Genomic DNA, 24,102 nt, shown 5'->3' with positions numbered 1-24,102 from the left:
AGGGCAAGCCTGTAATGAGAGATCACGAACCCTAGGCTGAATACAGAGGCGGGAGAAGAAAGGAAGAACTCAGTGAGGGAAAACGACAGGACAAGGCATTGGAGAGGATTTGGTGAGGTCCCAGGACTGGGGAAGTGAGGGCCCATTAGAAAGTTAGGAGAAAGGGCACAGGTTGTATTCAGAAGTAAGTATCAATGTGGGGCGCCTGGGTGGCGCAGTCGGTTAAGCGTCCGACTTCAGCCAGGTCACGATCTCGCGGTCCGTGAGTTCGAGCCCCGCGTCAGGCTCTGGGCTGATGGCTCAGAGCCTGGAGCCTGTTTCCGATTCTGTGTCTCCCTCTCTCTCTGCCCCTCGCCCGTTCATGCTCTGTCTCTCTCTGTCCCAAAAATAAATAAACATTGAAAAAAAAAAAAAAAAGAAGTAAGTATCAATGAAGAGTTCAAGAGGTAATGAGAGCTGGTCTGTGGCCCCGAGCACACACAACAAGGCAAAGGGGAAGAGAGGATTGTTGCCAGTGAAGGGGTTGAAGAACCCTGAGGACAGGATGTTCGATCTGTGTCATCTGCATAGTTGTTAAAAAAAAACAAAAACAAGAGTTGCTCTGGGGACACAACTGCACCTGTGGACCACTTGTGGCGTTACTCAATGGACAAGGACGACGTGTTTGGGCAGTGGAAGCAATGAACATGGGAAACAAACCCGGAGCCAGCAGCCACTGCTTCTGAACACTGCCTCGGGCACGCTGCAGACCGTAGTAGAACATAACACGTACTGAGGACTTGCCACAGCGAGACACTGTGCTAAGAGCTTTACATTCACGTTCTTACTATTCTTGACAACAGAACGCCACTATCTTCTCCAATTTTACAGAACAGGAAAGGGGGTGACTTTGCTCAAAGAGACATGATTCAATTAGTGGAGCCCATTTGGAACCCAGGCAACCTCTTCCAGCTTCCATGGTCCTAACCACTGAGCAATATGGCCATTCTGTTTGGAACCCCATCTAGGTGAGGCTAATGACCCTGGGTGGGACGACTGTCGTAAGAAATCACAACGGCCTAAACACTTGGTCAAGACTGGTGGATTTCAGAGGAAGGTCCTTATTATGACAGACAGGTGGAGGGAAGGAAAGACCTATTTCCCATACCCCCAGACAGACACCTTTGTTAGCCCTGTGAGAATGCCCTGATGGGAAAGAACAGCAGTTTGACCAAGGAGATTCTGCAGTGGCGGTGTGTTTGCGGAGCTGGCCATTCTGGGACTGGGCATCATGCAGTCCCCACAGCCCATAAAGAAAGGAATAGATGTGGCGAGGAGAATTCCCCAAGCCTCGATAATATGCTGGAGTCTAAACTAGTTCTGCCTCTTGAAGGAGATGATATTTGCTGCCCTAGGCTATTTCTAAAAGGCTGTGAAAACTGCTGAGAACCCTAACTCTAAAGTATAAGGGAAAACTTTGGAAAGAGCATAAATAGGAACTCTATAACCACTTCATCCCTAGTCAATAGATTCACTCGGGAAAATGCTTTGTTTGTTGTCAAGTCAAAAATAAAAGTAAATTTCAGCCGGTGGCCAGTGCAAAATCCTCCTGTTTCTTAGGTCCCAATGAAGCCAAGTTGGTTTCTGGAACAGAGCCTGCGAGAAACCCCAGGAGAAGAAACCCAGAGACTCTCTTCATGAACCCTGTTCCCTTTGCCAGAGCAAGTGTCAGCTCCCAAACCAGAGGCAAACCAGGAGCATGACAGTGTGAGCGAAGCTCTGGGAAGATAAGGTGGGCGGGAGATACTGTATATGCAAAGGATGCCCCCAAATCAGGAAAGAACCAGTTTACAGTATCGTTAACAAGAATATTATTAAAGTCTATGCAAAGCTTAGAGTAGAGGGGCACCTGGGTGGCTCAGTCAGTAAGCGTCCGACTTAGGCTCAGGTCATGATCTCGCAGTTCGTGAGTTCAAGCCCCGCGTTGGGCTCTGTGCTGACAGCTCAGAGCCTGGAGCCTGCTTCGGATTCTGTGTCTCCCCCTCTCTCTCTTCTCCTCCCCCACTTACACTCTGTCTCTCTCTCAGGAGTAAATAAACATTAAAAAAAAAAAAAAGCTTAGAGTAGAAGAAGCCAAGGCCAAAAGTTGGAGGTGAGTAGAGATATGGAGAGCACGTTCTAAAAATAAGGATGTGTTGCCTGGGAAAAGGAGGACATAGCACACAGAAATCAAATCAACCGTGTAAGGCGTACTTGTTTAGAGGGCCTGAGAGTGTGTTACCAGACTGACTGGTTTCTAGTCACCGCTTTTTACATGCTCCTGCACCTATATCCTATTTGATGCTCATATTTTCCCGCCCAAAATTCACATCCGCTATAAATGAGTAAAAAATTATAGTTGAGCAAAAAGAAAAGAAAAACAACAACTATAATTAGCTCCATGGAAATATTAGTATATTCATCTCTGATATATTCATCCAGGTTTTTTTTTTCAAATATACAGCTATGCTTTCAAAAACTGATCATATTATACATAATGGACTATACATTGCTTTTCTCCCTTGGCATTATATTGTGCCACATCATCCAGGAAAAGATAATTCTTATGTTACAACCATTCCAAAGCATAGAAATTGATGGACAAGTTCCCAACTATAGGCTAGTGTCACTAACCAACACTCTGATACATGATACTAAAATATTTGCAAATTAAATCTAATAATATACCATGACAAGTAGGATTTACTGAAGAATATAAGAAGGTTACAACACTGGAAAATTAATCCATATAACTCACTAGATCAAAATACTAATGGAAGGGAAAGTGATAGATGTCACCCATTCCTGGTTAAAAAAAAAAAAAAATTAAAGCCACTAGTCACTAGGAACAGAAAGAAAATCCTATAACCTGAATGGGTAACATATAAAACATTGCATTTAGTGGGAAAATATTAGAAACGTTCACAGTAAATTAGAGAGAGAGAGAAAGCTATCTTATATCAGTTCTATACTTGAACATTTGCTTACTTTCTTTAAGATTCTAACTAATGCAAAACATACAGGAAATAAGGGGAATGAATATTCATAAAGAAGAGATGAAATTGTCACAATTTGCTGAGAACATCATCTGTCTTGGACATATATGAGAAGAATCACTCCCCGCTTGCAAGAAAAAAGATTAGAAGAGATAAAATATTTCAATAATAAAGTAGCTTTTATATAAGCTCAGCCTACAAAATCAATTGTTTTCCTAAACACTGTCAATCATCTTAAAACAAAATGAAAAAAATCATAGCTAAAATAGAACTACCTAGTAATAAATATAATTCTGAAAGTATAAGATGTCGATGAAAAAAACATTTTTTGAAATATAAGACTTAAGCAATTTAAAAGATATAACATGCTCTTGAATTGGAAAACTCATTGCAAAGATCCTTCTTCTTTTGAAATTAAACTATAAAGTTAATATTTAATGAGGGTAACATTTTAAAATATATAATATGCTTTTTTTATTCGTCCAAAGACCTCCATTAAGCTTGGGAAAAATTAGAATTTTAAAAAATTTTTTAATGTTTTTATTTATTTTTGAGACAGAGACAGAGCATGAGCAGGGGAGGGGCAGAGAGAAAGGGAGACACAGAATCCAAAGCTGGTTCCAGGCTCCAAGCTGTCAGCACAGAGCCCGACACAGGGCTTGAACTCACAAACCGCAAGATCATGACCTGAGCTGAAGTCAGACACTCAACCTCCTGAGCCACCCAGGCGCCCCGGGAAAAATTAGAATTTTAAAGCAGAAATTCAACATGAAATAAAGAAGCAATACCCAGATTTTGCCTTCAAAAATACAATTAAAACAATATTTTTAACAATTATTTATTATTGAGAGACAGAGACAGAGCATGATCAGGGGAGGGGCAGAGAGAGCGAGAGACATAGAATCTGAAGCAGGCTCCAGTCTCCGAGCTGTAAGCACAGAGCCTGACGCAGGGCTTGAACTCACAGACTGCGAGATCATGACCTGAGCCGAAGTTAGATGATTTACCAACTGAGCTACTACCCAGGCGCCCCCAAAAATGTAATTTTTGATTCCACAGCAAAGCAATTGTCTTGAAAGCCAAGGTTTGTTGAGTGAGGAAAACAGTCTCTATGCTTTAAAATCTGTCCTTTACATTTCAAGAGCTAAATCTGAGTGACCTAGATCACAGGGTTTCCTATTATCGTAGTGTAGGCAGAATGCAGTATGCCAGCCACATAAGGAAAGTTCCCAAAAGATGGAAAGAAAGCATAGGGTGTTCCTCCTCGGGAGGAAGAAGAAAGATTTGGCAGAGAAGTATCTAACACAGAGATGCTGTCTGGACTCCTAAAAGGACATAAACATCATAATATTATCAAAAAGTAAAACGAGGGGTGCCTGGGTGGCTCAGTCAGTTAAGCATCTGACTCTTGACTTTGGCTCAGGTCATGACCTCACCATTCAGGAGTTCAAGTCTCACATCAGGCTCTGTGCTGAGAGCACAGAGTCTGCTTGGGATTCTCTTTCTCCCTCTCTCTCTCTGCCCCTCCCCTGCTCATGCTCTCTCCCTCTCTCTCTCTCTCTCTCTAACTAAATAAATAAACTTTAAAAAGAAATAAAAAGAGGGGCGCCTGGGTGGCGCAGTCGGTTAAGCGTCCGACTTCAGCCAGGTCACGATCTCGCGGTCTGTGAGTTCGAGCCCCGCGTCAGGCTCTGGGCTGACGGCTCGGAGCCTGGAGCCTGTTTCCGATTCTGTGTCTCCCTCTCTCTCTGCCCCTCCCCCGTTCATGCTCTGTCTCTCTCTGTCCCAAAAATAAATAAACGTTGAAAAAAAAAATTAAAAAAAAAGAAATAAAAAGAAATAAAAAGAAAAAATAAAGGAAAAAACTGACATGTGTAAGAAAGTGCATAAAATATACTCTAATATATAATACATAGACTTTAAAAGCATGAGAAAAATAAGTCGATCATTACAATCACGTTCAGCTCAAAAAGTATACCATGAACTATTTCTGTGCCAATAAAAATATGTCTACAACACCATTTCTTATGGCTGCATATATTACATTGTATAAACATGCATACATACTTTTCTATTGCTAGTTTATCTCGTATTATAACTTTTAGGTCATAATATACAATTTTAGACATAAGTCTTCGTACACTTTCTGATGTTGTGTAACAATTTCCTCAGGATAAACTGATAGACCTAGAATTATCGAGACAAAGTGCGGGTGAAATATCAAGGATTTTGATCTGTATTAACAGGTGACTCTCCAAAGTGGTTCTACCAGCCATGTGGTCAGCTTTGGGGCTGGTGTTTCAACCAAGGAGAGGAAACGTAGGTAAACTCGATTGGAATAATAACCGGAAAAATTGCACCAAAAGAGGTGAGGACAGATCCAGAACCTTCCTGATCGATTCAGCTGGTAGGTTTTCTTCATAAAGTTTGTTTTTTTTTTCGTAAAATGTACTTAATCATAGTTGCTGTAGTATATCAATAAGCCTGCTTTCATTTTCCAGATTAAACGATGTTTTCCCAGAGTTAGCCTAGCATAATGCAAGGTAAGTAGACATAGAACGCTAAGTTGAGGTAAGAGTTGTGGATTCATATCCAAGCCCTGTTTTGTACCTGTATGAATTTGGGTCAGTCACTTGATTTCTCTTACTCTTCATTTTTTTAATTTTTATTAAAAAAAAATTTTTAGTGTTTATTTATTTTTGAGAGAGAGAGAGAGAGAGAGCACGAGCAGGGGCGGGGCAGAGAGAGAGGGAGGCACAGAATCAGAAGCAGGCTCCAGGCTCTGAGCTGTCAGCACAGAGCCCGATGTGGGGCTCCAACTCACGAGCCTTCGAGCTGTGAGATCATGACCTGAGCCTAAGTCGGCCGCTTAACTGACTGAGGCACCCTTCTTACTCTTCATTTTAAAAATATAAAATAAGAATAATATCTTTGGTTGTTGTAGAGGTAAAATCGTGCATGTGAAAGGACCTGGTATGGGTCTGACACGAAAGGCATTCGAGTTTTATTTCATTTTCCTTCCTAGAGAGCAAAAAGAAAAGTAATTTTTATTCAAATGAAATTAATTACTTTGTTTGTTGGACACTACACATGAGGGAAAATGTGTTGGCAAAAACCCAAGATGGCGCTTGAATTCTGGAGGCACTTTCCAAAGATACGACTTGTCTGTCACTAACTATACTATCTTGAGCAAATAGCCAGTTCTTCCAAGGATGCATTGTTCTTACCCATAATGAGGAAAAATATGTTCTGAATCAAAAGGTCTAGCCCTAAGTCTTATTTTGTATGTATGGGAAAATGTATGGACATTTTTCCCCCATAGATAAAGTCCAAGGCTGTCAACAGAATTTCAAAGAGACCTGTGATGCAGTAATAGTGATATTCTAGAATCTAGATGGTTTCTAAAATTTCGTATATATCTAATGCTCTCATTCTGATCAAACTCACAACTGACTCTCCTTTTGGTTCAATATTATTCATTAATATGCTATGAAGCAGTGTAATGCTTTCATGGTGATTTTCCAGCCAGAATTTGTAGATTCTTTCTTGGCCTCGGTGCCTCCCTGCAGTTTTCCCACAACCATTGGGAAAATGGTATGGTCCCGCCATTGCTATACCACAGGTGCTGATTACCAGAGTTGTTGGTTTCCTAGACTTCTTATATTCCTCTTCCTTCTTGGTTCAAGTTTTTAAGAAAATGCTCTCTCTCTAGGCCAATTCACCAGAGAACAAATTTAATTAATAAGTGGCAACATATTGCAACTCTCCCTGCCAAGATACATGATTAAGAAGCCTGGAGGCTTCCAGATCTTTTAATTGTTTTTATTTCAAGCTTCTTGAAATACACAAGACCGTATTGAGAACAATGTCAGATTATAACGTCAGCATAATAAATATGAATATTTGTGAATATTAAAAAGTAAACTGAAGAAAAAATACTAGATGTAAATGATAGCATTAGTAAGCAATGTATTCATTTGCAATGAAAATTATAGTGTTAGATGATTGCATTGTGGGGCTCAGAGAAGTAAAATATTTATTCTGTTAATATTTATCGAGAGTCAACAACATGCTTTGCAAGGGGATGTAAAGGATAGAATGTTGAACTTGAATTTTCCCTCTAGGAAAATCATCTATCAGGACATGCAAGAATATAATATATGTATGCAAATGACTATAATGCAATTATAATACAAGTGTTGTGTTCCAACTCAATATGGATAAACTGCCAAAGTTGTCAATGATCAGAAAGCTTTATTATTTTTTAATTTTATTTTTATGTTTTGAGAGAGAGAGAGAGAGAGACTTAGTGAGACCAGGGGAGGAGCAGAGGGAGAGACAAAATCTCAAGCAGGCTCCAGGCTCAGCACAGAGCCCAACACAGGGCTGGATCTCACCACCATGCAATTATGACCTGAGCTGAAATCAAGAGTCGGCGGCTACACCAAACGAGCCACCGAGGTGCCCCAGAAAGAAAACTTTAAAATGGAGGAAAGAAAGGGGTGCCCGGGTGGCTCAGTCAGTTGGGCGAGTGACTTGGGCTCAGGTCATGATCTCACGGTTGGTAGGTTCAAGCCCTGTATCAGGCTCTGTGCTGGCAGCTTGGAGCCTAGAGCCTGCCTCAGATTCTGTGTCTCCCTCTCTCTCTGCCCTTCCTGAGCTCATGCTCTGCTCTGTCTTTCTCTCTCAAAAATAAATAAACATTAAAAAAAATTTTTTTTTAATGGAGGAAAGAAAGATCTCATACAAAATCAGCCATTGAGGTGAATTTTGATTCATAGGTTGTGTTTGGACACATGAAACATTGGTATAGACATTCAGACAGAGGCAACAGCATGGACAAAGCCAAGAGAGAAATCTGAGGGATTTGAGAACTCTTCAGGACTTGCATTTACTTAAGCTCTCAGTAATATTTCTTAATTACCTGAAGGTAGCATACGTAAATAGAAGTAGTAAGAAGCAAGATAAGAGAGCAAGTCTGTAACTAAACTGGGGAGGACCTTGAATGAAAGAGTAAAGCTTTTATTTCATCCATAGGCTCTGAGGAAACATGATGGTTTTTTAAGTGAGGAAGTGATATGATCTGAGTTTACATTGGGAAGATTAATTTTTGGCAACCTATATTGTGAAACTAGCTGAGGAAACAAGAGACTAAACAAAGATAATGATGTCAGTAATCCAAAGAGGGACAGAGAAGGGAGAGAAACTATGACACTCAAATCAGTCATTTTTTTTTAATGATTGTATTTTTTCCTGATTTGATTTGATTATTTTATTATATGAACTATGAGCACCCAGTGCTCATCCCAACAGGTGCCCTCCTCAATGCCCATCACCCACCCTCCCCTCCCTCCCACCCCCCCCCCCCATCAACCCTCAGTGTATTCTCAGTTCTTTGGAGAGTGTTATACTCAGTCATTTTTAAAAACAATTTAACAGTATGGAGGAGCTAGAGGAAGAGGGGAGAAGATGTGCCAGACTTGAGTCTAAAGATCTAGAGGGATACTGGAGCTACAGAAACAGAACACTCAAAATCAGTGAAGAGAATAGGAAAGGATTTGGATGAAAAGCTATAGAAACTGATGGATGGAAACGAAAAAGACAAAAAGAAAATACACAGAGGCTCAGCAACCTATGTGACAATAATCACCAGGCAAGCATATGTATCACTGGGGCCCAAAAAGAGATGGAGAATGAAAAAAATATTTGAAGAATGGCCAAGAAATTTTAAACTTTTTGGAAAACTATAAACCGACGGCTCCAAAAAGTTCAGCAAACCCCAAGAAAGATAACCATATCAATATTCAAATTTTTAGAAACAGGAGTTAAAAATGAAATATTCACAGCAGCCAGAGGAAAGAAGAGACTTTACAAGAAGAAATAATAAAACGGGACAAAAAAGGGAAATTTGCAGACTACTCATCAGAAATAATACAAGCCAGAGAAATGGAAGAACATTTTTAAAGCACTGGAAGAACAAAGTTACCCATCTAGCACTGTATAGCCTCCCCAAATGAAGGTGAAATATAACATCGAGCATAGTAAATCCCTAAGTCTGGAGGCCAAGTGTGGACGCTAATGTCCGATGAGGGCATAGAGAGGGGTACATGAATGGTGGGTGTGCTGCACACAAAGAAAACCAAAACCAAAACAATTGATTAAAGGAACAATGGCTGACAAAGAATTAAGTTTAGCCCAGATGAGAATCTCAGTCAGAAAGAGATGGTTCTCAAGAGTAAGAATAATGCCATCATAAGGGTGAAGGTCAGTCACTGAGGAAAGGAAATCTGGTGTTTTTAAGGCACAATGCATAAGGCTCCAGGGTTATTGACAGGTGTTTTTCCTTAAGATTATCTAATTCAGTCACTTTAAATAACAGGAGATACAGGGTCTTTTCCTTTTTGAGAAGGTCTAATAAATTGAATTTATAAACATTTAGAAAATTATTTTTAAATTTATGAAATTTGGTATGGGTTGGCCGAAGGCCTGATACCATCTTGGGCTGGTCACAGGGAGTCATATTTGCTTCCTGTATTACTTTCTTCAGTTGACAATTGTGTTTTTTTTAATGCTCCATGTTTATTTTCGAAAACTTGAACAGCTCTTGAACCCTCAGGTTATGACTGGAGAACATAAATTCTGGTGGGCAAAGGTCCTCATCTTTCTTTCTAGTAGAGACGTTTCCAAAAGTCTCTCAAGGCAGTCTTTTCTTTTTTTTTAATTTTAATTTTTTAATTTATTTTTATTGTAGAGAGAGAGGGCATGAGTGGGGAAGAGGGGCAGAGGGAGAGAGAGAGAGAGAGAGAGAGAGAGAGTCCCAAGCAGGCTCCACACTCAGCACAGAGCCTGATATGGGGCTTAATCCCACAACTGTGAGATCATGACCTGAGCCAAAATCAAGAGTCAGATGCTCAACTGACTGAGCCACCAAGACCTCCCTCAAGGCAGCCTTTTCTAAACAGGGTGGAGGCAGCCTTGTAAGCCGTTGTCCCACGGTAACTTCTTGTGTTCCTTCTGCTTAGCCAAGCAGAGAAAAGGGCGTGGCCTCAGCTACCAAGAATTTCCATTTGTTCTTCCAGGCATCTGTGAGGACACCACTGGACCTCAGCTGATGGAGTCCACTGCAGTCGTGACTCCAGAACCATCTGCAGCTTCCACCTGAGAACATCCTTTCTGCCCTCAAATCACTCCCTTTCCTTCTCACATCTGAAAATCTCACCATAATACATAATTCTTCCCTTTTCCTTAACTAACCTCAAATGCTGCCAATGATTTTTCTGAGACATCTCTTGAATCTGTCATGTTTTTCTATCTCTGTGGCCACAGCTAGTTGTCTTAATCCTGCCTTCTCTTTATAAAACCCATCTTCCCCTCTTGCTACCTCAGTGATTGTAGTCTAAAACTTGGTGCTCCTACCTAAATAAATATATTTTCTCCAGGATAAATTCCAGGACCTTTTACATGGTATTCTAGGTCCTTAGCACGTGGCCAAATCCAGTTTCCATCTTGTCTTTAGTAATCATTACCTGACCTTGTCCACACACCTCAACATGAACAAGCTCCAGACAAGTAAATCATAAATTTTAGTTGACAAAATACTGAATTTCGCTGCATTACGGATGTCCTTACAAAGGAAATGAGGTGGCAACGACTACCCAAGGGACAGGGATTTTTCACAAGATGACTGTGTATATCCTACGGTTCTCTCACTGGTAGGAGACAAATGAACTTCTCGGGGAAAGATGGAGGCAGCTTTTCCATAAGCTCATGCTTATCATGGATTCCTTAGGAGGAGAGTCATAGTTCAAAGAAATGGAATTCCTCAGTTCCATCTTCAGTTCACGGAGAGAAAAAGAATGGAAAGTGGCTTTTTCTCCCCAATCCAAAGAAAGCTTGAAGAAATAGGGACAACTTGATCCAGAGGGAGGTGCTAAAAGAATAGGCTTATGGCAAAGCCTTCAAAGCAAGAAAGAATGCAAGAGAACAAACAAGAAGGCCCAATGTGAGCCTGGGAAAGCAAAGGGGCAGCTGCTCCAGTGAGGGCAATAGGCTCATGCCCTCATACGGGCTTCTCCAGGATTTCATCTCTAACTATTGATGGGCAGAGAATGAAGAAGGAACAATAGTGGAGTTGGTGAGAAACGAGGTGAAGGAGCAGCAGTTCCATCCTGAAGACAAACAGAAGCAGGCCTGGTTGCAGAAAGGGAAGAGCCCCCTTCTCCAAGGGATTTGGGAAGGCCCACTTGACGGAGGCCAGATGGAAATACAGTAAAAGGGCAGTCTCCAGAGGGGGATGAAGACGCTCATGGGTCTGCGAGAGGAGGGCAGTGAGGAAATCTCTACCTACTCACCTCGAAGCGTGACGTTTGTTACGCTCCCCCTCAAACATTCGGGTCGGACCCCTGCAGCTGTGCTGTGGACAGTCTGTATGATGAGCTGCGTGGGGCAGCAAGAGGAGAGATGGTGTCTAAGACTAAGAATGCACGTCTGCCCCTGGAGATGACTCTTCTTGATAATTCCTGAAAGGCAAGATGAAAAGTTAGAGACCAGTGACAACAGGAAACTTTAGCTTCCCTAAATATAGAAAGTTCTAGCAATCCTGGGCCTTTGCTTCTGCCCTGGGCTCTTTCCCCATTTACATTACTGCATTGGCCTCCACAGGCACTTGATATTATCTCAGCACAGCAGAGAAATGTGACATACAGATGGGCTGGATTCACAGGAGAAAACGTCACAGAATGGGTGGGTTTGAGCTAGAACCTGGTGGAGGGAGACAGAGGAGGATATGTGTGTCTGGCTGAAACCCCACAGGCTGAATCAAAGGCCTCAACAGTATAGGATCCTTTCTCTTGGACTATGACTAACAGGTTACCAGAAGGATCCCTAGCCAGCTCAGCGTCACTGAGCCCTTAAGAGAACTCCCCTGAGCTGTTAGGATGGAGCAAGTCACTGCTGTTCCAGCAGGAGAGAGTATATAGTGAAATTAGTAGAAAAGGATAGTTTGGAGAAGGGGCAGTGGGCCAGGTGTCCTGATTTCTATCCCTAGTTATTTTATTGACTTTCTATGTGATTGGGTAATTTGCTGATATTCTGTACCTTCACTTTTTTATCAGTAAAAATTAAGGGCTTGGACTAGGCAACCTCCTAATTTCTTTAGGCTCAAAAGACCCATGACTCTGAGAAAGGTATCTATGCCTGAGCATCTCTACTCTGTTGGACGCTAGAGGGCGTGGTGTTTGGTTTGGGAGCTGAGGGCATCACACGATTACTCAATGAATATTTATGGAGCACCGCCCGTGTGTAGCAGGTGCTAGCTTATGGACTGGAGATATAGTGGTAAACATCCCCAGCTTCACTGAGCTTAGATTCTAGTGGCGGGGGACAGAATATAAATAAGACAGAGATATAGTAGATTAAATTGTGATAAATGCCTATGTGTGATGGTGTCTGGAATTGAAAGAAGGCTGCGTGTAATACATGGAGAGCAGAAGACTGAGGCAAAGATTGTGCACACCTTGGAACAGAAGAAGAGTAAAATTTTCCTTTCTGTCCACCTTCTGTCCTAACTTCTACATTCCTGACAATGGGCACACTTTTATCATACACACCTCATGTGCCCTAATGTGACCAGGGACCATGGCAAAAATCACCTTGATCAGACAGCCACATTGATCAGATGAGCCACTGTTGATGGCAAACTCCTTTTATTTACCCTGGGTTAGTATTTCCTCCAGTTTTGTTTTTCCTTTTTGTATTTTTGGCCTGGGATTCTAAATTTACCGAACATCATTCAGTCGTTCTTTTTTACCACCTAGATTTTTTTTTTATTAACTAGTTCACAGATTTTTTTCCTTTAAACTGGGTAGATGTCAAAGTTTAAAACTCTGTTTTGCAGGTCCATTTTCTAGGCTAATCTCGTTAGTAGGTCTAGATAAGGCGTAATATTTGTGTCAGAGAAAGGAAGTCAGCATGCGCCAGTATCTTAAGAAAATTACATTTTCTGAAAGCAAGTTGGCCTCTATCTAATCGCTGTAAGACACCTTTTTTTTTCTAGACAACCAAACACAAATTGGCTGATCCCTTGAAAAAAATAACTCAAGGGTCAGAGAAGGAGGTTAGAGTTTAAGTAAAATAAAACAACCTGAAAAACAGTCACCCAAGTTACCAGTAATCGGAATAGAAAGGAAGTATATGAACATATCCAGATTCAAATGGTAGAACTAAATATTTCGAAATGCATAACTTCTTGGGTAAAACTCAGAGCTCACATTCCAAGTCAAAATTGCAGTGTGCACGTGATGGCTCCTTGTGGAGTCGATGGGGGAACGGAAGATGGGGGACCCGAGAAGGACCCACAACTTCACCGCAGTGAACCTCGTGCCACAGAGTATGAAGAGCAAAGTCATCAGATAAGGTTGTGATGCTTGGCTCTGGGTTTCCCTGTGTTGCTTTGAAAGATGCCTGCTGGCTGAGTCAGAGTGGAGAGTGATAGCTGGCAACTTGACGGGGTCGGGGACAACGCAAGCCAAGACAAAGAAGACGAAGCAAGAACAGACTCTAGAACAGATGTGAGCTGCTGGAAGGGCCCCACGTGATCCAGCAGGGTCCTGACAGCCCTTTCATTAAGCTGCACTGCATGGGGTAGAGAAAAGAGGGTTTGGGTCTGCAGCCTATGTCACTGCGTGTGTTACACTGAAAATGTGTGAGCATGTATACTAACGCCAATGAATTGTAGTGATTGTAGCCATCGCACTACTAAAAGCGAATACTTACGTTGTGCCCAGTCTATTTTTGAGTCACTGTTCTGATTACATATGCATCTACTCCCCACAGCCACCCCATGAGTTTGGCACAGCTTTTAACCCCGTGCTGCAGATGAGTAAACGTGAGACACAGAGGAGTTCAGTGACTTACACAAGGGCTCATGAGATTCACAGCTGGAGCAGAAAACAGGATTGTAGGAATGTCTAACCTCTGCCTTCCAGACTGTTTACTCAACTTCCGCTCATCGGGGGACATGGGATGGGGGGTGTTGAAGCTGTGTAACTGAGCTGATGCCCAGAACACTTCTCGTCACACACCCTTGTCCTCACGCACCCTAACGTCACCTGCAGTCTCTAGGGTCAAATGGTTCCATCAGGATGAGAAGTACCCCAGCCTGGCAGCCTGGAGAGAGAGTGCAGAAGGGTGTGCTGAACAGGAGAGATGAAGTAGAGTGGACGCCAGTAGGGACAAAGGGAAAACCAGGGCTGGTGGGTGTCAGAGAAACACCACTGAGTCGGTGTCTCATGTGCCAGGAGAAGAATTACTGAGACCATGTATTTGTGAGTCCCGACTCAGGACACATGGCTTGAAACAGAGTCTGAAAATGGACCAGAATATTTGGAACCGGGACTATCCGCCAAATTCACTGACGTGCCAGGTGCTGAGACTCTTTGCAAGTCACTTGCTGAATGTCTGACGGCATCCAGCTGAGGAGCAGGGTCACCCGGTTAAGGTGCGTGTACGCATGTGTCCTTGCGGAACCTCGCGCTCCAAAGAGCTCTGCAGTCACCAAGACAAACAACCAACACTGGCTGAGAACAGCTGGACAGACCAGAACACGGCCTGTTACACAGAGGTCTTTGGTTTGATATCATACACTATTTGACATCATACCTTTAGTTGTCCCTGCTGTATCTCTCTCTATAGTTAATAGAGAAAACAAAGTCCCAAACCCCAAAATCTTGCCTCATATTCATGCCACGCATCTCTGGCATTAGGGAACCTTCTGAGGGTTCTTCAATTCATTACAACAGAACAATAATCCTCACCTCCTTCCCTCCCCTACAACTGCCCGAGGCTTCCGCAAGCTGATTTCTGGATAGCTTTGTCTTCCGATAATAGGAGACACTTCAAAAGAAATGTCCCCCTCTGACGTGGAGAAGAGCCAGGAGAAATTCCCCTCAGAACACCTCCCATAAATGCTTCCATTTCCTGAAACAGGAACAGGAGGCCACAAAAATGAACTCGGATGAGACACTCTGGTGGCACTTGTCATAATGCATTATAACCGTTTATTGGCGATTTTCTGGTTTGCCCATAAGGGGCTCTGTTTTAGCCAGCATTTCACAGAGTAGCAAGCACACAATAGACACTCTCTAAATATTTATCGAAAGGGATGAGGGAATTCACTGCTTCTGACTTGAAAAAGGAACTCTGAGCTCAGGTGATACACACACACACACACACACACACACACAGGTACAAAACCAAAATAAAAATTTTGCTTCCTTGATCATTAAGAAAATCAGTTCAGAAAAGGAGTAATTCCCAGAATTTTCATAGTATTTCTTTCTGTAATCATTTCCCCCTCCTTGCCATAAAAAAAAAAAAAAAAACCCACAAAATCTAGCTTACCGCTTTTTAAATTTTCTTTTACTGTCAATAAAATACTCCTTCCAGGAAACTTGCAGTGTGACTCTTCTTCCCTGGGGATAGTGAACTTTCAATGGGTGCTTGCCCTTGCAAGGCAAGGCACTGTTCTCCATTCAATAGAGGAGAAACTGGGTCTACGAGCCTACCACAACAGCCTGCTACAGATACTAAGTGGCAAGGTTGCGATTCAAACCCCAAGAGCTTGCTTTGACCATTACAAATGATCGTTTCACCAGGGTCATAACCTCGCCTTGTTTAAAAAATGTTTCGATGTTTATTTATTTTTGAGAGAGAGAGAGAGAGGTGGGGAGGGGCAGAGAGACAGGGGGACAGAGGATCCAAAGTGGGCTCTGAGCTGGCAGCCCGATGCGGGGCTGGAACTCGCAAACCATGAGATCGTGACCTGAGCCGAAGTCTGGCGCTTAACTGACTGAGCCACCCAGGCACCCCCATAACCTTGCCTTTTTTTCATCTCAGAGGAAAATTGAGCCAGGATCCTTAGGACACTGGGATGGGTGAGGGAGTTGAGGAGTAGTCGGGAGCAAGAACACGGTCTCAGAGGAAGTTAGCCTTCATAGGAGACGTAGCATACAGTGGACCTCAAGGGCTAGAGGCAACGGATCGTTTATGGAAGTGCCAAGCCGTCCTTTTACGAAAAGCGAATTGGAAACCTAGCCAGAAGGATAATGACATTGGGATCATTTGCTCCTGCTGAGTAGAAGACACAGAGCAGCCCCGAGCTCCAAACCTAGTGAATATCAACACGAACACAGTGAGTGGGGCACTGGGCTGTGTGCGGCTGGAGGGCTTAGAAACACAGGAACTAATATCAGAAACCAGAAAAGCTCCTTTAGGAGGGTGGGGGCACGTGAGAAAAATCCTCCGTGAGGCAGAAGAAGTAGCCAAACAAATTGCAAAGGTGCTGAGACATACAACCCTCAGCCCTTCTTACAAACCATGGCTTGTGGGGGCAGTTGGGTCTCCTGTGGGCAACAGAGTCTGCTTTGGTGGGTTTGGCCCAATTGCCGTTGGACAGGGACAAGGGTGGATCTAGGCCTAGTTTAACTTTTGGGGTACCAAGTGTTGGTCTCTGAAAGGTCCCCCCCAAGGCCTGCCACAGCATCAAGAAGTCCATTGGAATCATGGTGGGTTTAGACATAGGATTAAGAAAAACCCTGTGGCTTTGCAAACTCCCCAGAGTAGAAACACGCTAAATTGTTTCCAGTGTGATAAGGAAGTTGCCAATCAGAAAGTAAGTTGCCACGGTGATTGGGCAAGACAGGCAGTTTGTGAAAGAAGACAGAAGATGTCTGAAGTATAGAGCACACAGCTGTGCCCAAGGTGGTAGGAGGCAGGAGAGAGAGAATGGAGTAGGAGGTGACACAATGCAAATCACTCTTTCTGTCAACAAATGTGACTGTCTGTGCCAAGCACTCTTCTGGGCATTGGATATATGCAATGAACAAAACAGGCAAACATTCTGCCCCTCATGTAGCCGAAAACCAAGGGTATATTTTTCTGACTTGATCATTTCCCTTTGCCTAGACCAATGCCACGAGCAGGAAGTTCTTCACAGAGAGCACCAGTAAAAACAGTAAAATCGCAAAGAAACTTGGTCCTGCTTAAGCCAACAGTGGTCTATTAGCTGCTTATTATCCCTGTTTCACCAAAGAGGAAACGAACGTTAAAGTCCTGGGGAAGCTTATGCAGCTAGCAGGGACTGAGCTGGAATTACATCTGAGGAATGGGTGACTGGAGAAGCAGCCCAGGGTAGAGCACGGACTCTGGGGTCCACAGAACAAGAGCTGAGCTCTGGAGGTGCTGCTCAGTTGACCGTGATCAATTTACGTATTTTCTATTCTACTCAGTGTGCTGGTATGGGTGGTTGGGATGATAAAACCTACTTTAAAGGTTTAAGATAAAGCTAACATGAAAAGGGTGCCTGGATGGCTCAGTTGGTTAAGCATCTGACTTTGGGTCAGGTCATGATCTCGTGGTTCATGAGTTCAAGCCCCACCTCGGGGCTCTGCACTGATGGGGTGGAGCCTGCTTGGGATCCTCTCTCTCTCCCCCTCTCTCTGCCCCTTCCCTGCTTGCCCTCATGGGCTCTCTCTCTTTCAAAACAAACAAACATTAAAAAAAAGTTAACATGAAAAACTTGGGTGGAATACTTAGACCACATCCTGCCATGTAGTAGGTGTTCAGTGAATGAAAACTCTCATAACAACAACAAGTAATCCGTGTTCTTTTCCTTTTTGTTTTCTTTTGAGGAGGGGGAGGGGCAGAGGGAGAAAGAGAGAGAATCTCAAGTGGGCTCCACTTCCCACTGGTTTGGGTCATGGCCTGAGCTGAAATCAAGAGTCAGATGCTTACCTGACCGAGCCACCCAGGTGCCCCCATGTTCTTTTTCTTTTCCATTGCCTCACTCTTGTCTCCTGGATTGAAATCCACCAGAGGCTGCCAAGCCCCACCTCTATCCTGGCCATCTCCCTCTGTTCCTGTAAACTGTAGACCGGAAAGAGACACAAGGAAGCCCCAGCCATGGAGGCCCATCACTCCCATTCCACAGGCACAGGAATTGTACATCAGCTGGTCTGCTGTGCCTTTTCTGTAGGCTGTTTTTGAAAGGTTGTCCCTTTGAACACACAGAAGTCAGGAAATGCAAAATTAAGGTTCTCAGAGTAACCATAAGTCACTCACAATGCACATCGAGGCATAAATTTCACTGGAAGTACAACAACATAAAACACTGAGCACACCAGAGTGGGAGAAGTTAAGACTGTTGCTAAAGTCATAAATCTGAATTTCGTGACTTGGGTGCATTTTCACTGTCACCCATGATACTACATTAACATAGCATTCACACTAGCAATTGCAACATAATTCAGAGGCTGTTGGGCCTGTGACTGAGGTAGTTTTCTCTGTAGGGACCTCTTCTCAGACATTCATAAGGATTTCAAGAAAAAAACCCTCTGAAGAAATATTAGTCCCTTGGGGAATGCAGCTAAATCTACCCAGCATGAAAGGATTTAGCTACATTTATTTTCTAGCCAGCTCTGGAAGCAAGCAACCTCTTTGCTTTCAAGTGCTACGTCCCTGAGAGAAGGTGGCTTACCCAATCTTTGCCATTATCTGAATCTTCCACTGGGTCTTGAGGGAATGTAGGCTGTAGATGTCCTGTCTCCTTGGCTGGGACAGGAAAGGTCAAATAAATGGGTGTCAAATGAATCAGTTTATGCAAGTTGATAATGTGTGTATTCACAGTGGAAATCGAGCCAACATTCCTGCAAAATGTAGAAATCAGAGTGGGAACTTCAGGGTCCTCAGGGTTCACAGACTGTCAGAGAACCATAGGATTAAGGCACCTAGGACAAATCACCACCTCTGTTCTAGCTTTCCTCCTACCTGAGCCTCAGTCTTTTGTACAAGGAAGTCTAATGGTAATTACACTTTCTCTTCACAGAGGGAGGAGACCACCTGAACTCTTATGGTCCTGTCTGCTCTATGGTCAAATATTCTTTGATCATGAACCCTAATCCTGACACCCTTTCTGCACCGATGATATTCCAAGACAAGTATTTCCCCTAAAAGTTCATAATTATTTATGTTGAGTGTCTCCTTGTCTCAGAGAAGGCATATGCTTTTTGCCCAAAGAGGCTGCCTATTTGTCCCTGGAAAGAAGCCTTTCCAAGGACAATTAGCAATGGAGACAGTCAACAGAGTGCTCACTGGATTCTCATTGTACAACCCCCCACCCTCGTCTTATTCTTCCTTCTTGGGTTATTTCAAGGTTTAAACAAACAAACCAACAAGAAATGTATGTGAAGTGCCCGGCACCTAGTAGGGGCTCAAGAAATGCCAGTTTAGTTTAGGTTACCTTTACCAGGTAATCGGTGCCCTCCCCACCTGGATGGAGCATTCCCTTGCATCCTCTTCTCTATCCTCCCCTCCCCATACAGAGTGGGGAGAGAGGACTGCCATGTTATGCCCCAGGTTTCCTCTGCTCAGAGTGCAAGCTAATCCTTAGAGGACTTCCAGAATCCAACTCTGCACCAGTCCCTCTCGTTCCTCTTGGACATTTCCTCTTTCATTTCAGTAACCAGAACACAAAATCCAGTCAAGACATACCTTTGGTCTTCCTTGCTCTGCTTCATCAGGAAAGCACCCTGGGCTTTTGCATTTCCTTCCATGGCTATCGTACATCTGTACTTCACAAGTAATAAAAAGATGTGACAAACGAATGCTGGTCTTCTCTCCACGTTGCACCTGTCTGAGGACTGGGGCTGCTAAGTACATCACAAAGTCAAGGAGAGTTCGATCTCTGGTATTTCATTCATCACACATCTGCGTATCACCAGGCTCTGCAACCCAACCTTTGTGGTGTTTCTTTCATCCTCCCATCCTTCCCATTTGCACTGCTCTACCCTGAGACCAGTCACGAGAGACTTAGCCTTGGCCTTTCCCCAGTCTATTCCCGTTCAATGTTGTGACTCAAAATGCTCTTCTTAATTTTTTTTTTTCATGATGCAATGCTTGATCAGAGGCTGGCGAGGCTTTATTTCCTCTCATGTCAAATCCTGACTCCTAATCAAGTTCTGCGAGGCTCTTCACTGGAGATAGTCTCCTCCCTAAAGACTGGGAACTCTTGAAGGTAGAGGCAAGAAGATCAAGGGGGGACTTAATAGTTATTTTCAAACACTTAGGTACTTCTTATGTGAATGATGTGTTTTTACCCAGGAGACATAATAAGAAGAAAGTTTAAATAGCTATTTTGGTTGAAATAAAAGAAAGGGAGTCTTGACTCTCAGATCTAGCTGATGTCCGACCCTCTCCACCAGGGTTTTCCTTAAATCTCTGGCTCTCCCCACTAAAACTTTCCTTCATTTGACCTCACAGCCCTTTTCTGCACCATTTATTCTAAATTAGTCTGACCCTTGGCTTTTCTTGGCTCTTGTATTGTTGCTTTGCACATCATTTACCTTGTTCGATATGTATGTCACACCTCTTCCAGGCATGTTTGGATTTTTGTTTTATGAAACCTTTCCAAAGCATTTGGATCACTGCTGACTCCCACAATTTCAAAGTTCCTTCCACCGAATGTGATCACTGTGTATTTGCTCAGTTGTCTTTATGCCTCTATGACTGTTTATCCTCATTCCTCTACCTACAGTTGAAGTGTGCGTGCTCCTAAAGTGTCCCCTTAATTTTTTTAAGTTTATTTATCTATTTGAAGAGAGAAAGAGCGAGAGAGTAGGGGAGGGACAGAGAGAGAGAGAGAGAGAGAGAGAGAGAGAGAGAGATGAAGAGAGAGAATCCCAAGCAGGTTCCACACTCAGCACGGACATGGGGCTTGATCTCATGACCTCGAGATTATGGACTGAGCCGAAATCAAGAGTCTGATGCCTAACTGACTGAGCCACCCAGGGCCCCTAAAGTGTCCCCTTATTAGTCAACGTTATTTTCTGATCTTATACAAGGAAAGTTTACATTTTAAGGTTATAGAATATTTGGGAGTCTGTGGACTATTAAAGACCACACCTCCAGAGCATTGCACATACAAACAAATTCGGGTTTCCCCGAAGTCAGAAAAAAAGACTCTCTAGGATGAAATGAATCCAAAGAAATGAAAGCCTGCTTTAACCCACTTTCGCATTCTCTCATTCAAGCTTCAGGCTGCTGATTCCCACACTTCAAGATCTCCCTCTTATGCTTCAAACACTCAAACTGATTGACTTACTAAAATAGTGTGTCTGACCCCTGTTGCTAATTAGTAAAAGATTTACCTCATATTAGTTTAAGATTATTTACTGTATCTTTCATATCCAGAGAGAATTTATCCAACCCTTTTCTCGCATGATAACCCTTCCCATACGTGAAGACAGCTATGAAAAACCCAGATGCTTCAGTCTCTCTTCTTAAGACGAGTGTCTTCAGAATGCTCATCTTTGTCTGAATGAGAAATGACTTGTCATTGTCCCTCTTACAATCGGGACTTAGAGTGGATCACAATATTCTAAGTAGGTTTTGACACTGTAAAGTATCTATCATCTCCTGTGTTACATAATGTCTTAAAATCACTCTGGTTTTTCTCATTTTTTATTCATATTAAGATGTCAACTAGAACTCCAGAGTCTTTTCACAATTATTGCTGTTATAACATATTTCTTGGGGTGCTTGGGTAGCTCAGTTGGTTGAGCATCCAACTCTTGATTTCAGCTTAGGTCATGATCCCAGGGTCGGGGGATCGAGCCCCGTGTTAGGCTCAGCATGGAGCCTGCTTGGGGTTCTCTCTCTCTCTCTCTCTCTCTCTCTCTTTCTCTCTCTCTCTCCCTCTGTCCCTCTCCCCCACTTGTGCTAAATAAATAAATAAACCCTACATTTGTCACATTTTGTAATTCTATGGTATGATTCTTTAAAAATTACCAGAATTCACCTTGGTTTCAACCTAGTATTCCAAAAGCCAAAGTCAGTTTTGAGATTTCAATTCAGTCATCCAAGCTGGTGTCAAAGTGCTGTGATGTGCCACTAGAAATACCTTCCATCTGGATACTGATTCATTGATCTCTCAGTACGAGCAATGAGCTCCCCTAACTAAACTACAGTTAAAACCAATTTGTCAACAAACGTATATTGAAGGACTTTTTCAAACAGCTGGAGGGAAAACATACATTGGAAGCAAATAGTCATTTGGCTTATCAGTCAAGAGATTCTCTGCAGACAAAAAAAAAAAAAAGATGCCCCAGCTTGTTCTTAGTGTTATTTCTAGTATCACTGCCTCACATATACTGGAAACATTGATCAACCATTCCTAGAATTTAGCAAGAGATTTATTACAAGCTCATCCAATGATAGATCTCAAAAATTACCTTCCCACCATTTTTGACCATTCTAAAATTATTTGTCCATCTGTCAGTTTTCTGGTACCAATCTTATTCCCCATGCGTTCTCAGAAGTGTGGTCAGTGGTTTTAATGTCCGACCTGCAAACATTAGGGGAGGCTGGCTGGATTGTGCCCAGGGCCTCCCCACACATTTCTTTCCACATTTCTATAAATCTATCATTATTTCATAATAAAGGTATTTTTAAAGGAGTCCCATCTGCAAAGCTCAGTATCTTAAGATATATTATATCTGAACCTAAAGTTTTAGATATAGTTTTAAGTTAGACACCTTTCAGAGTAGCTTCCCCTATTTTGGGCTTCAGTTTCTTCTCGCCCATGTTTGTTTTATTCTTTCTAGTCTGAAGACAGTTTTATTAGAGACGAATGAACCCCGTGGGGGTAGAGCAGCTCAGTGTTACGCCTGCCATCCGTTCTCAATGCACCATACCCACCCTTCCCTTGTTCTTTATCGTCTGTTCATCACTAATTTGGGCTGTCCCATTTTCCAATAACTTTTCTCTTCCTCTGGCTTGTCCTCGTGATTCTGTTCCTACCCAGTTCTTTGTCATTCCTTTGCATTTGTTCTTAACCATGTGCTCTCCCCACTGCCTTTGATCTGCATACTTTCAAAATCTGACTTCATTTGAGACCTCCTGAGTGCAAGGTATACTGCGACATGCTTTTCAGGTGCTGCAAACTGCTATACCAACATTATTATCATAGAGAAGAACACTGCTTCTCTTTTATTGCCGTTTTAGTTACTCTCCTGTATGGGTTTTCTTTTTATCTTCTGAGTTTAAATTATTTATATACTAGAAAATTGCTCTGACTTACATGGGGAAAGTGGAGATTTTAAAATTTTGTCAGCAGGCCAAGAAGATTTAAGACCTTGTGGAAATGGTATTGTTCCTCCAAAACTCCAAACTGCTTTATCTAGACCTTCTTAGAGTCCTCTCCCCTGCATTAAACTTTTTCATGTGGATACGCTTCTGGCTTCATCATTCTCTCTCATTAGGGGCCTGTGAAGCCCAATTGGGATTCTTTCAAGTGACTTTCACTTGAAGTTGGGTGTAACCTGTTAGAAGCGATCCATCACCCCAGCCCTTAGCCCCACATGCAATGTTTTGGAGCCTCCTTTCTTAGCCAGACTTTCTTAGCCAGACTTAGGATGCCTTCTTTAGAGTAACTTCTCCCAAACATTCAACTGAAATCATTTAGTCCATCCAGGTCGCAGTTGGGATGCCGAATTCCTTACAGCGTACTCTAAGGAGAGGGTTAACGGAGAGTTTCTGGTAGACCTTTATCTGAACTCCTTAAAAGCTCGATACCAGAAAAGTACAGATTAACACGAAGCAAGAAAATACATTCAGTCAAATATAATCCCATGTGTACCTGCCAAAATCTTCACTCAACTCTACCAACATCCTTGTAATAACATTGTTAAAAGGTTCTGACACTTTTTAGATAAACGCTTCATTCAGTTCCCTGCCTCCTTTCAGGAGGAAACAGGAAAATTCCAAATACAGTCAACTCAGTTATCGAGGTCTCCTTATCCAGTATGTGAGGTATCCAGGCCGTTTGTTTCTCTTCCTACTCCCTCTGACTACCTACATTTGGGATGTATTAGTTCCACTCTGTACCACCACTTTAGGGCACTTTGAGAGAAAAGACTCCTAGGTTGCCAGAAATGTTTTTATTGTACTTTTTATTGGCATGCCTAATAAAGAACTGGGTGAGTGAAGTCTCTGGAACCAAGGCGCAAACCAAAGCTTGAGGGTTCCAAGTAAATCT

This window comes from Prionailurus viverrinus, chromosome B1, assembly GCF_022837055.1.
Source record: "Prionailurus viverrinus isolate Anna chromosome B1, UM_Priviv_1.0, whole genome shotgun sequence".
Classification (NCBI taxonomy): Eukaryota; Metazoa; Chordata; class Mammalia; order Carnivora; family Felidae; genus Prionailurus; species Prionailurus viverrinus.
The sequence above is the reverse complement of the archived record's forward strand: the minus strand, read 5'-3'. Positions refer to the sequence as shown.